Raw genomic sequence first — 13309 nt, 5'->3', positions numbered from 1 at the left:
TTGCTCAAAAAGTAAATGAGTCCACCCACCACTTTAATCATATCTTAGATCTTGTTCTGACTTATGGTATGGAAATTGAAGACTTAACAGTATTCCCTGAAAACTCCCTTCTGTCTGATCATTTCTTAATAATATTTACATTTACTCTGATGGACTACCCAGCAGTGGGGAATAAGTTTCATTACACTAGAAGTCTTTCAGAAAGCGCTGTAACTAGGTTTAAGGATATGATTCCTTCTTTATGTTCTCTAATGCCATATACCAACACAGTGCAGAGTAGCTACCTAAACTCTGTAAGTGAGATAGAGTATCTCGTCAATAGTTTTACATCCTCTTTGAAGACAACTTTGGATGCTGTAGCTCCTCTGAAAAAGAGAGCTTTAAATCAGAAGTGCCTGACTCCGTGGTATAACTCACAAACTCGCAGCTTAAAGCAGATAACCCGTAAGTTGGAAAGGAAATGGCGTCTCACTAATTTAGAAGATCACTTAGGCTGGAAAAAGAGTCTGTTGCTCTATAAAAAAGCCCTCCGTAAAGCTAGGACATCTTACTACTCATCACTAATTGAAGAAAATAAGAACAACCCCAGGTTTCTTTTCAGCACTGTAGCCAGGCTGACAAAGAGTCAGAGCTCTATTGAGCCGAGTATTCTTTTAACTTTAACTAGTAATGACTTCATGACTTTCTTTGCTAATAAATTTTAACTATTAGAGAAAAATTACTCATAACCATCCCAAAGACGTATCGTTATCTTTGGCTGCTTTCAGTGATGCCGGTATTTGGTTAGACTCTTTCTCTCAGATTGTTCTGTCTGAGTTATTTTCATTAGTTACTTCATCCAAACCATCAACATGTCTATTAGACCCCATTCCTACCAGGCTGCTCAAGGAAGCCCTACCATTATTTAATGCTTCGATCTTAAATATGATCAATCTATCTTTATTAGTTGGCTATGTACCACAGGCTTTTAAGGTGGCAGTAATTAAACCATTACTTAAAAGGCCATCACTTGACCCAGCTATCTTAGCTAATTATAGGCCAATCTCCAACCTTCCTTTCTCTCAAAATTCTTGAAAGGGTAGTTGTAAAACAGCTAACTGATCATCTGCAGAGGAATGGTCTATTTGAAGAGTTTCAGTCAGGTTTTAGAATTCATCATAGTACAGAAACAGCATTAGTGAAGGTTACAAATGATCTTCTTATGGCCTCAGACAGTGGACTCATCTCTGTGCTTGTTCTGTTAGACCTCAGTGCTGCTTTTGATACTGTTGACCATAAAATTTTATTACAGAGATTAGAGCATGCCATAGGTATTAAAGGCACTGCGCTGCGGTGGTTTGAATCATATTTATCTAATAGATTACAATTTGTTCATGTAAATGGGGAATCCTCTTCACAGACTAAGGTTAATTATGGAGTTCCACAAGGTTCTATGCTAGGACCAATTTTATTCACTTTATAGATGCTTCCCTTAGGCAGTATTATTAGACGGCATTGCTTAAATTTTCATTGTTACGCAGATGATACCCAGCTTTATCTATCCATGAAGCCAGAGGACACACACCAATTAGCTAAACTGCAGGATTGTCTTACAGACATAAGGACATGGATGACCTCTAATTTCCTGCTTTTAAACTCAGATAAAACTGAAGTTATTGTACTTGGCCCCACAAATCTTAGAAACATGGAGTCTAAGCAGATCCTTACTCTGGATGGCATTACCCTGACCTCTAGTAATACTGTGAGAAATCTTGGAGTCATTTTTGATCAGGATATGTCATTCAAAGTGCATATTAAACAAATATGTAAGACTGCTTTTTTGCATTTACGCAATATCTCTAAAATTAGAAAAGTCTTGTCTCAGAGTGATGCTGAAAAACTAATTCATGCATTTATTTCCTCTAGGCTGGACTATTGTAATTCATTATTATCAGGTTGTCCTAAAAGTTCCCTGAAAGCCTTCAGTTAATTCAAAATGCTGCAGCTAGAGTACTGACGGGGACTAGAAGGAGAGAGCATATCTCACCCATATTGGCCTCTCTTCATTGGCTTCCTGTTAATTCTAGAATAGAATTTAAAATTCTTCTTCTTACTTATAAGGTTTTGAATAATCAGGTCCCATCTTATCTCAGGGACCTCATAGTACCATATCACCCCAATAGAGCGCTTCGCTCTCAGACTGCAGGCTTACTTGTAGTTCCTAGGGTTTGTAAGAGTAGAATGGGAGGCAGAGCCTTCAGCTTTCAGGCTCCTCTCCTGTGGAACCAGCTCCCAATTCAGATCAGGGAGACAGACACCCTCTCTACTTTTAAGATTAGGCTTAAAACTTTCCTTTTTGCTAAAGCTTATAGTTAGGGCTGGATCAGGTGACCCTGAACCATCCCTTAGTTATGCTGCTATAGACTTAGACTGCTGGGGGGTTCCCATGATGCACTGAGTGTTTCTTTCTCTTTTTGCTCTGTATGCACCACTCTGCATTTAATCATTAGTGATGATCTCTGCTCCCCTCCACAGCATGTCTTTTTCCTGGTTCTCTCCCTCAGCCCCAACCAGTCCCAGCAGAAGACTGCCCCTCCCTGAGCCTGGTTCTGCTGGAGGTTTCTTCCTGTTAAAAGGGAGTTTTTCCTTCCCACTGTCGCCAAGTGCTTGCTCACAGGGGGGTCGTTTTGACCATTGGGGTTTTTACGTAATTATTGTATGGCCTTGCCTTACAATATAAAGCGCCTTGGGGCAACTGTTTGTTGTGATTTGGCGCTATATAAATAAAATTGATTGATTGATTGATCTACACACTGGCTAAAAAAAGGGTGAGCATAAATGACTCAAAATATGCCTTTTATAGATGCAGTTCGGTTTATGAAAGCAAGGTCATGTGAGCACTATCCCTGCTAGAGTGAAACGAGAATGTCTTCAGTTATACAGTGGTAATAAAGGATGCAGTGGTTTAAGAATGCACATGAACAGTGTTACTCCAACATTTCTAAAGTGTCTAGTTCTGCTGTATGTTTAAGGTGTAAATCACTTCCTGTTCCGGAGCACAGCGGTGTTTTTCTGTATCTGTTAGCTGTTTAATCTGCGCAGTTAGATTGATCTAGTTATCTAGATTACGATTTGTTTCCCAGTGTAATCTTTACGTGCCTTAACTAAAGCACTCCTTCTGTTGAATCACCTCTAAATTATTTACACATTATTCACTTTGCGTGTTTTTAGGAATCCGCTAGCTTAGCGTAGCTACTAGCTCTTAGCCGATTTAGCATGGCGGCTTCTCCTGTCTCTCCCGCACTTTTCTGCTCTGGGTGTGAAATGTTTAGTTATTCCTCGGCCTCCTTTAGCAGTAATGGTACTTGTAATAAGTGTAGCTTATTCGTAGCTTTGGAGGCCAGGCTGGGCGAATTGGAGACTCGGCTCCGCACCGTGGAAAATTCTACAGCTAGCCAGGCCCCTGTAGTCGGTGCGGACCAAGGTAGCTTAGCCGCCGTTAGTTACCCCCTGGCAGATCCCGAGCAGCCAGGAAAGCAGGCCGACTGGGTGACTGTGAGGAGGAAGCGTAGCCCTAAACAGAAGCCCCATGTACACCGCCAACCCGTTCAGATCTCTAACCGTTTTTCCCCACTCGACGACACACCCGCCGAGGATCAAACTCTGGTTATTGGCGACTCTGTTTTGAGAAATGTGAAGTTAGCGACACCAGCAACCATAGTCAATTGTCTTCCGGGGGCCAGAGCAGGCGACATTGAAGGAAATTTGAAACTGCTGGCTAAGGCTAAGCGTAAATTTGGTAAGATTGTAATTCACGTTGGCAGTAATGACACCCGGTTACGCCAATCGGAGGTCACTAAAATTAACATTAAATCGGTGTGTAACTTTGCAAAAACAATGTCGGACTCTGTAGTTTTCTCTGGGCCCCTCCCCAATCGGACCGGGAGTGACATGTTTAGCCGCCTGTTCTCCTTGAATTGCTGGCTGTCTGAGTGGTGTCCAAAAAATGAGGTGGGCTTCATAGATAATTGGCAAAGCTTCTGGGGAAAAACCTGGTCTTGTTAGGAGAGACGGCATCCATCCCACTTTGGATGGAGCAGCTCTCATTTCTAGAAATCTGGCCAATTTTCTTAAATCCTCCAAACCATGACTATCCAGGGTTGGGACCAGGAAGCAGAGTTGTAGTCTTACACACCTCTCTGCAGCTTCTCTCCCCCTGCCATCCCCTCATTACCCCATCCCCGTAGAGACGGTGCCTGCTCCCAGACTACCAATAACCAGCAAAAATCTATTTAAGGATAAAAATTCAAAAAGAAAAAATAATATAGCACCTTCAACTGCACCACAGACTAAAACAGTTAAATGTGGTCTATTAAACATTAGGTCTCTCTCTTCTAAGTCCCTGTTGATAAATGATATAATAATTGATCAACATATTGATTTATTCTGCCTAACAGAAACCTGGTTACAGCAGGATGAATATGTTAGTTTAAATGAGTCAACACCCCCGAGTCACACTAACTGTCAGAATGCTCGTAGCACGGGCCGGGGCGGAGGATTAGCAGCAATCTTCCATCCCAGCTTATTAATTAATCAAAAACCCAGACAGAGCTTTAATTCATTTGAAAGCTTGTCTCTTAGTCTTGTCCATCCAAATTGGAAGTCCCAAAAACCAGTTTTATTTGTTATTATCTATCGTCCACCTGGTCGTTACTGTGAGTTTCTCTGTGAATTTTCAGACCTTTTGTCTGACTTAGTGCTTAGCTCAGATAAGATAATTATAGTGGGCGATTTTAACATCCACACAGATGCTGAGAATGACAGCCTCAACACTGCATTTAATCTATTATTAGACTCTATTGGCTTTGCTCAAAAAGTAAATGAGTCCACCCACCACTTTAATCATATCTTAGATCTTGTTCTGACTTATGGTATGGAAATAGAAGACTTAACAGTATTCCCTGAAAACTCCCTTCTGTCTGATCATTTCTTAATAACATTTACATTTACTCTGATGGACTACCCAGCAGTGGGGAATAAGTTTCATTACACTAGAAGTCTTTCAGAAAGCGCTGTAACTAGGTTTAAGGATATGATTCCTTCTTTATGTTCTCTAATGCCATATACCAACACAGTGCAGAGTAGCTACCTAAACTCCGTAAGGGAGATAGAGTATCTCGTCAATAGTTTTACATCCTCATTGAAGACAACTTTGTATGCTGTAGCTCCTCTGAAAAAGAGAGCTTTAAATCAGAAGTGTCTGACTCCATGGTATAACTCACAAACTCGTAGCTTAAAGCAGATAACCCGTACGTTGGAGAGGAAATGGTGTCTCACTAATTTAGAAGATCTTCACTTAGCCTGGAAAAAGAGTCTGTTGCTCTATAAAAAAGCCCTCCATAAAGCTAGGACATCTTTCTACTCATCACTAATTGAAGAAAATAAGAACAACCCCAGGTTTCTTTTCAGCACTGTAGCCAGGCTGACAAAGAGTCAGAGCTCTATTGAGCTGAGTATTCCATTAACTTTAACTAGTAATGACTTCATGACTTTCTTTGCTAACAAAATTTTAACTATTAGAGAAAAAATTACTCATAACCATCCCAAAGACGTATCGTTATCTTTGGCTGCTTTCAGTGATGCCGGTATTTGGTTAGACTCTTTCTCTCCGATTGTTCTGTCTGAGTTATTTTCATTAGTTACTTCATCCAAACCATCAACATGTTTATTAGACCCCATTCCTACCAGGCTGCTCAAGGAAGCCCTACCATTATTTAATGCTTCGATCTTAAATATAATCAATCTATCTTTGTTAGTTGGCTATGTACCACAGGCTTTTAAGGTGGCAGTAATTAAACCATTACTTAAAAAGCCATCACTTGACCCAGCTATCTTAGCTAATTATAGGCCAATCTCCAACCTTCCTTTTCTCTCAAAAATTCTTGAAAGGGTAGTTGTAAAACAGCTAACTGATCATCTGCAGAGGAATGGTCTATTTGAAGAGTTTCAGTCAGGTTTTAGAATTCATCATAGTACAGAAACAGCATTAGTGAAGGTTACAAATGATCTTATGGCCTCGGACAGTGGACTCATCTCTGTGCTTGTTCTGTTAGACCTCAGTGCTGCTTTTGATACTGTTGACCATAAAATTTTATTACAGAGATTAGAGCATGCCATAGGTATTAAAGGCACTGCGCTGCGGTGGTTTGAATCATATTTGTCTAATAGATTACAATTTGTTCATGTAAATGGGGAATTTTCTTCACAGACTAAAGTTAATTATGGAGTTCCACAAGGTTCTGTGCTAGGACCAATTTTATTCACTTTGTACATGCTTCCCTTAGGCAGTATTATTAGACGGTATTGCTTAAATTTTCATTGTTACGCAGATGATACCCAGCTTTATCTATCCATGAAGCCAGAGGACACACACCAATTAGCTAAACTGCAGGATTGTCTTACAGACATAAAGACATGGATGACCTCTAATTTCCTGCTTTTAAACTCAGATAAAACTGAAGTTATTGTACTTGGCCCCACAAATCTTAGAAACATGGTGTCTAACCAGATCCTTACTCTGGATGGCATTACCCTGACCTCTAGTAATACTGTGAGAAATCTTGGAGTCATTTTTGATCAGGATATGTCATTCAAAGCGCATATTAAACAAATATGTAGGACTGCTTTTTTGCATTTACGCAATATCTCTAAAATCAGAAAGGTCTTGTCTCAGAGTGATGCTGAAAAACTAATTCATGCATTTATTTCCTCTAGGCTGGACTATTGTAATTCATTATTATCAGGTTGTCCTAAAAGTTCCCTAAAAGCCTTCAGTTAATTCAAAATGCTGCAGCTAGAGTACTGACGGGGACTAGAAGGAGAGAGCATATCTCACCCATATTGGCCTCTCTTCATTGGCTTCCTGTTAATTCTAGAATAGAATTTAAAATTCTTCTTCTTACTTATAAGGTTTTGAATAATCAGGTCCCATCTTATCTTAGGGACCTCGTAGTACCATATCACCCCAATAGAGCGCTTCGCTCTCAGACTGCAGGCTTATTTGTAGTTCCTAGGGTTTGTAAGAGTAGAATGGGAGGCAGAGCCTTCAGCTTTCAGGCTCCTCTCCTGTGGAACCAGCTCCCAATTCAGATCAGGGAGACAGACACCCTCTCTACTTTTAAGATTAGGCTTAAAACTTTCCTTTTTGCTAAAGCTTATAGTTAGGGCTGGATCAGGTGACCCTGAACCATCCCTTAGTTATGCTGCTATAGACGTAGACTGCTGGGGGGTTCCCATGATGCACTGTTTCTTTCTCTTTTTGCTCTGTATGCACCACTCTGCATTTAATCATTAGTGATCGATCTCTGCTCCCCTCCACAGCATGTCTTTTTCCTGGTTCTCTCCCTCAGCCCCAACCAGTCCCAGCAGAAGACTGCCCCTCCCTGAGCCTGGTTCTGCTGGAGGTTTCTTCCTGTTAAAAGGGAGTTTTTCCTTCCCACTGTAGCCAAGTGCTTGCTCACAGGGGGTCGTTTTGACCGTTGGGGTTTTACATAATTATTGTATGGCCTTGCCTTACAATATAAAGCGCCTTGGGGCAACTGTTTGTTGTGATTTGGCGCTATATAAAAAAATTGATTGATTGATTGAAATCATGAGTTCCATCAAAATACAATATTATTTTGATTCTTTGGTTAACGATACAATAATTGCTGATATCACAAAGTTTTCCTCAATCGGATGTCCATTATCTGCCTGGTGCTAGGCCACTACCATAGTCTGAATGTTTAGGAAAGTGGTGCATATGAATAAAATTGGTGACAGGTGTGACATGGGAATTTCAGAATAAAGGCATGGAGATATAGAATGATGTTTTAACTTTCTATCAGTGATGCTGGATCATTGATTCTTTTAAAATTCCATTAGTTGAATCCACATCACTTGTGTCATTTGTGCTATACGAGGTCTATTAGAAAAGTATCCGACCTTATTATTTTTTTCAAAAACCATATGGATTTGACTCCTCTTTCCATGACAAAAACTCCTGTAACAGTGGAATGTGCTGTTCATTTCCAAACTGGACGCTGTGTTTTATCCAGGACATCGTCTGATGAGCACAGGAATTGTGAAAAGATGTGGACATCAGCACTTTTTCGGCACATTGAGACAGACATGCGGAGGCTTCGCGCGTCGCAGCGGTGCCGCATGGCGCAAAGCAACGCCATGATGAAGCCTCACGGGACATGTTCTGGCATGTCCAGGCACATCCACAATTTCATGGATAATCACTCTATGGAAAAACCACCGACAGCTGTCTGAACGCCATCTCAAAGCCGTCCTGTGAGACCAAAACGGAGGTGGTTTTGTCTCGCTCCAGTAGCGAATCCATCGTGACGCGCAAAGCCTCCGCTCGGCTTTCCATGACAAAATCTCTTGTTAAAAGTGAAATCTGCCGGAAAATGGTTGATGTCCAGCTCTTGTGATAACCAGAGAAATGGCACACGATAGTCACGGATCCAGACAGCCATCCGTTTAGAAATGAAATGGTCGTTCAGCCTGTCGATGGCAGCTTCGGAGCGCGGCGCACCCCACAGCCGCTGGGGGCCGTCCTTAAAGCGACAGTATCACTCCTCTTTCTCTACCAAGCCCGTAACATTTTCACCGAAAGCCAGATAAATTTTTCTAATGGTTTCCAGCTGCCAGTCTCTAACAGTTTCTGAAAAAATTCTGATGGAAAAAAAGCCCAAATCATTCCGCCATTTCCTGGCAATGAAACAACGATGAGAAGGGTGGACCACTCCTCACTCAAAGCCTGCTCACAGGCGAATGACGCAACCGACAGGCGTGGAAAAACTCACTCATGCGCACGAGGGTTCAAGCTTGTCTGACGCAATCACACATGATTCAAATCCATATGGTTTTTGAAAAAAATAATAAGGTCGAATACTTTTCTAATAGACCTCGTATCTTTCACTGTGATGTACATCTTATCCTCTGGGTTGGTTGAGTCTTCTGGTTTATGGGGACTAATGAATGTGGTATGTCATGTATCATAATGGAGTGATACAGTTGTGTTATGTGGACATGCTGTGGATCTGTTTGCTAGGTTTTCTTTTAGCACCAATTTGTGTCATTGTCTAGAGGATTTTGGAACATGTCATCATGCAGCAGCAGTGCCTTCTGGGAGGTCACCACATTAGAAGCTATTTGTTTTTGTTTTGCTGTAGTGAGTATATCATCTACGCTAGCAGTTAGGTGCTAGTCCTTGCTCTGCCTTTTATTATTTTATAACTTTATTATAGTTATTCATAATTATGGTACGAAGTTGTCACAAAAATGCAGCAGCATTGTGATACAAAAATAGTCTGGAGGTACAAACATAGTCTCAAGTTTTCACCGCTTTCATGCTTGCCAAAATGAGGGAAGTCAGGTTGCAGAGCTAACAAAGAGACACATCGAGTGTCTTAGGTATCAACTGTAAGATGAACATATACATTCTGACACTAATGAAGGTGGGCTCTGTATGATTTAATTCTGGTGCATTAATCAAAGTGCATTTAAGTTCTGCATTCATCCATTTGTCTCCTTCAGTCCTGCACCCACTCACACTGAAACACACCGTGAGGCTTTCGTCACAAGTTGTACATGTGATCATAGAATTATTATGATGACAAACGTTATGCTATATTTATACGTTTGCCAGGACGATGTCTACTTAAGTTAGTATGTTTGGATCACTGGTCCACTCTGTTTGAAATTTCATAGGGATCCAAACTATTATCAAAACTTTTCTTTTGCAAAATGCCGGTTCCTGGCTTTCTTTGTCAGTTTGTCTCTATATATTCTCTTGAATTTTTTTGCATTTTCTTTCCATTGTTTTAGCAAAGTGTTTGCCAAGCAGTTACGTGCACTTGTTTCCAGTGTAGAAGGTTCCCACTTTAGGCCACCCCTGCCTATTGTCCATGTAATATAGAGTTGTGTCAGGAAGGGTATCCTCGGGCACATTTCCCATTTGTCCCTGAACTAATCAGAGCATATCAGCTCATTCAGGTGTGCTCAGCTAATCAGCTCCTGACTGAGCAATGGAATACACCGGATTGAGCTGATCTGCTCTGATTAGTTCAGGGACAAATGAAAAATGTGCAGTACGTTGGCCTGAGGACCAGGACTGAGAAAAATTGTTTCAGCATTTTGTGTTCCACTCAGCTTTACTCAGTAATAGTACAGTGTTTGTTGCTTATTATCACTCCTAACATATTCTAAATGCCCCATAATGCAATGTGGCGTGACGTCTGTGCCCAAGCTGTATTAGGTAGCATTGTATTTAGACTTTTTAGTGTTCCCCTGTTTTTCCAAACGCTTCCTTTGCTTGACCCTCCCCCCTTCAGGGAGACCCCTAATGACCCCTCCTTTTGCAGGATTTAGCTTACCCAGATTCCATGTCAAAGGTCATGGCCCAGATGTCACAACTTCCCCCCTCAGACCTCCTCTCTCACATAATTATGGCAGGCCCATTGTTTGTGGGGCTGTGTAGAGGTGCCTGCTGCTCTTTAGAGATGGACACTGAAGCATAACAAACTGAATAACCTGTGCATAACAAAGTAGACATTATGCAAAAATAAAGTCCCTAATCTGGTTTAGTCTGTATTTCGGTAAGGCAAAAGATACAGTCGAATATGATGAGTGGCCAATTCTTTTTCTTGCTGCCTTATACCTGCCCAACTGAAATTGGTTGGGTACCCTTTTAACTGTTGGGATAGCATTGGTTGTCTATCACAGCTGGGACATGAACAGGAAAATTTCTTCACTGAAGGTCAGTGCTGTAATCACCAAACTGTGCAAAGATGATTTCTTCTACTGAGATAATTACTTTGACAGTTCATAATCCAGTTTAAAGATATGATTGGCTGTTTTTTCTCTTTTCTTTCTAAACGTTGAAAATAGTCATGTAGGCGTGGGCTACAGGGTGAGTCACTAAAAAAAAAAGAACCTGGCTCTCATGTTCCACACACATGACCTCAGATTCTTTCACAGTTTTATCTCACCCTGACCTGCTGGCCCTGCTTTGGCTCCTCAGGCTGCGTGGGGGTGCAAGTAGTTTAGCCCTACCCCTCTTAATATTCTCTAACCTCCATCAGTTGAATCAGCTAATGTGGCCTCCAACTTCCTTTAAGAACCTAAATGTCTGAGTGGTGTTTTTTTGTTTTGTAAGACGGAGTTTTCCAGTGGCTCAACTGTGTTAATTTGTGTAAAATACTTTTTTGAACCTTTAACATTTCCTAGTGTGTGTTTCTGCAACCACAACATTGGCTTTAGATTCTGGGACATTTACACCTAGTTCACTTACTTGCTGCTTGTTGTTGTTGTTGTTATGATTATACTTATATATTATAGTTGTAACTGTAGTTTAGAGATGGAATTCATGGAAATTCATATTTTCTCAAAATCATAAGCATACATCTCATGTGTTTGTCATTACACAATAAGAACTGAGATATAACTTCTATTAAAACCTTTTTATCCACTTAGTTTTAAGAGTAGAAGTTTTCCTGTTAAGGCAGTAACCTGACATATGAAAAAAATATTTTCTTCTGGAAAATCTGGATTCTCCCATTAAATTCTGAAAAAAAAGGATTCAAATCACTGAACTGTTATCTTGTTTTTAAGAGTTGACAGATAGAAGTCACATCACAAATACTGTATCTGCTATTTTAAGTAAAACTTGGTCTTTTTCCTTTTAGGGCTAGAAGGAACATTTGGTTAGATGGTTAGCACAGGGTCTTAAGGGTCACTGACCTCACAACTGCTGTTGACCATCCACAATGTCCTTCCCAGGGGATTCTGTTCGTCCATTTAACCCCCAGATTTTGGCCTGAATAGGAGTAACCACTGACCAACAGGCCTGGTCAGGGCAGAGGAAAGGTCTTCTTATTTGCAATCCAAAAGCAGAATGACAAGGTGATGGATATCCTGCTGTCCTGAGTGGAGCAGAAACTGACCAAAGGGCTCACAACATTTGTCATGCTGTCTTACCTCTTTCTCTCCACACCATGAAACCCAAAAAACACACTTACCCACATATTTCAGGTCAGTTTAATTTTTCAGGTCCCATTCCTGGTGCTGAACGCAACCACCGCCACATGTGTTGCAGGTATCTTCCAGGCTGAATTGATTATATGGGTTTGCAGGTGTTCTCTCACACACATACACACACACACACACACACACACACATATATATATATATATATATATATATATATATATATATATATATATATACACACACATATTTCTAACTTGACTAAGATTTTCTAACTTGAGACAATCCTGTCTTTGAGGTCTACAGGTCAATTTTTTTTTACTTCATGCTTCATTTGTTGTTGTGTGGGCCGCTGAAGAGGAGGTACTGCTGGCCCACCACCACCAGAGGGCGCCCTGCCTGGAGTGCGGGCTCCAGGCACCAGAGGGCGCTGCCGCCGACGAGGGCTGCCAGGGTGACAGCTGTCACCCATTACTGGACACAGCTGACTGCACTCAGGACGGAGGTATATCAGCAGGACAGCGTCTCCACCTCAGTGCCGAGATATCGCCTTGAGATTAAGGTAACCTTCTCTGCAAGCTCATATTGAAGACTCTGATAAACCTTGGTAAACCTTTTCAGGACAGCTGACTACAGAAAGCTACTTGCTTGGATAAGTACTCACCTTTCCTGCTTCATTGTAACAAGAGGTGGAGGCGGCTTCTCCCCTCTCCGTCTACTGGGTGCTGTCGCATCCATACCTGTGTGTTTGTGCTCTTTCCCGCCAGCAGTACCGGATCCGACGAGCGGAGGCAGTGGCCACCTGGGAATTCGGGACTTGGCGGTTCCAGTACTTCTGGGGTTCGGTGGCAGAGGAAATCTGGGTGGTTCCGGTTCGACTAGGACGGACGCCTCCTACCTTCGAGCCTGCCCACACGACACCAGCAGATTTCGGCTTCAAACTCCAAATTATTAATTGTTGTATTGGTTGTGCTCTTTTCACAACAGTAAAACTTGTTATTCACTTTTCTCCATTGTCCGTTCATTGCGCCCCCTGTTGTGGGTCCGTGTACCTACACTTTCACAACATTTGTGCTCAGACATGCACTGTCAACTGTGGGACGTTATATGTAGGCAGGTGTGTGTCTTTCCAAATCATGTTTGATTAACTGAATTTACCCCAGGTGAACTCCAATTAAGTTGTTTTGGAATAAGGCTGTCACATAACAAAATGTGGGAAAAGTGAAGCTCTGTGAGCACTTTCCGGATGCAGTGTGTGTGTGTGTGTATGTGTGTATGTATGTATATATAT

At 41.4% G+C, this 13309-nt stretch overlaps 1 protein-coding gene across 1 annotated transcript in view; it reads left to right on the top strand.

The window, feature by feature from the left end:
* The window catches only part of prtga (protogenin homolog a (Gallus gallus)), an 83800-nt gene that overhangs the window by 53343 nt on the left and 17148 nt on the right, over positions 1-13309 (top strand). The gene's annotated exons all lie outside the window — the stretch shown is intronic.

This window comes from Thalassophryne amazonica, chromosome 2 (assembly GCF_902500255.1).
Source record: "Thalassophryne amazonica chromosome 2, fThaAma1.1, whole genome shotgun sequence".
NCBI lineage: Eukaryota > Metazoa > Chordata > Actinopteri > Batrachoidiformes > Batrachoididae > Thalassophryne > Thalassophryne amazonica.
This window is presented reverse-complemented; position numbering and strand designations above follow the sequence as displayed.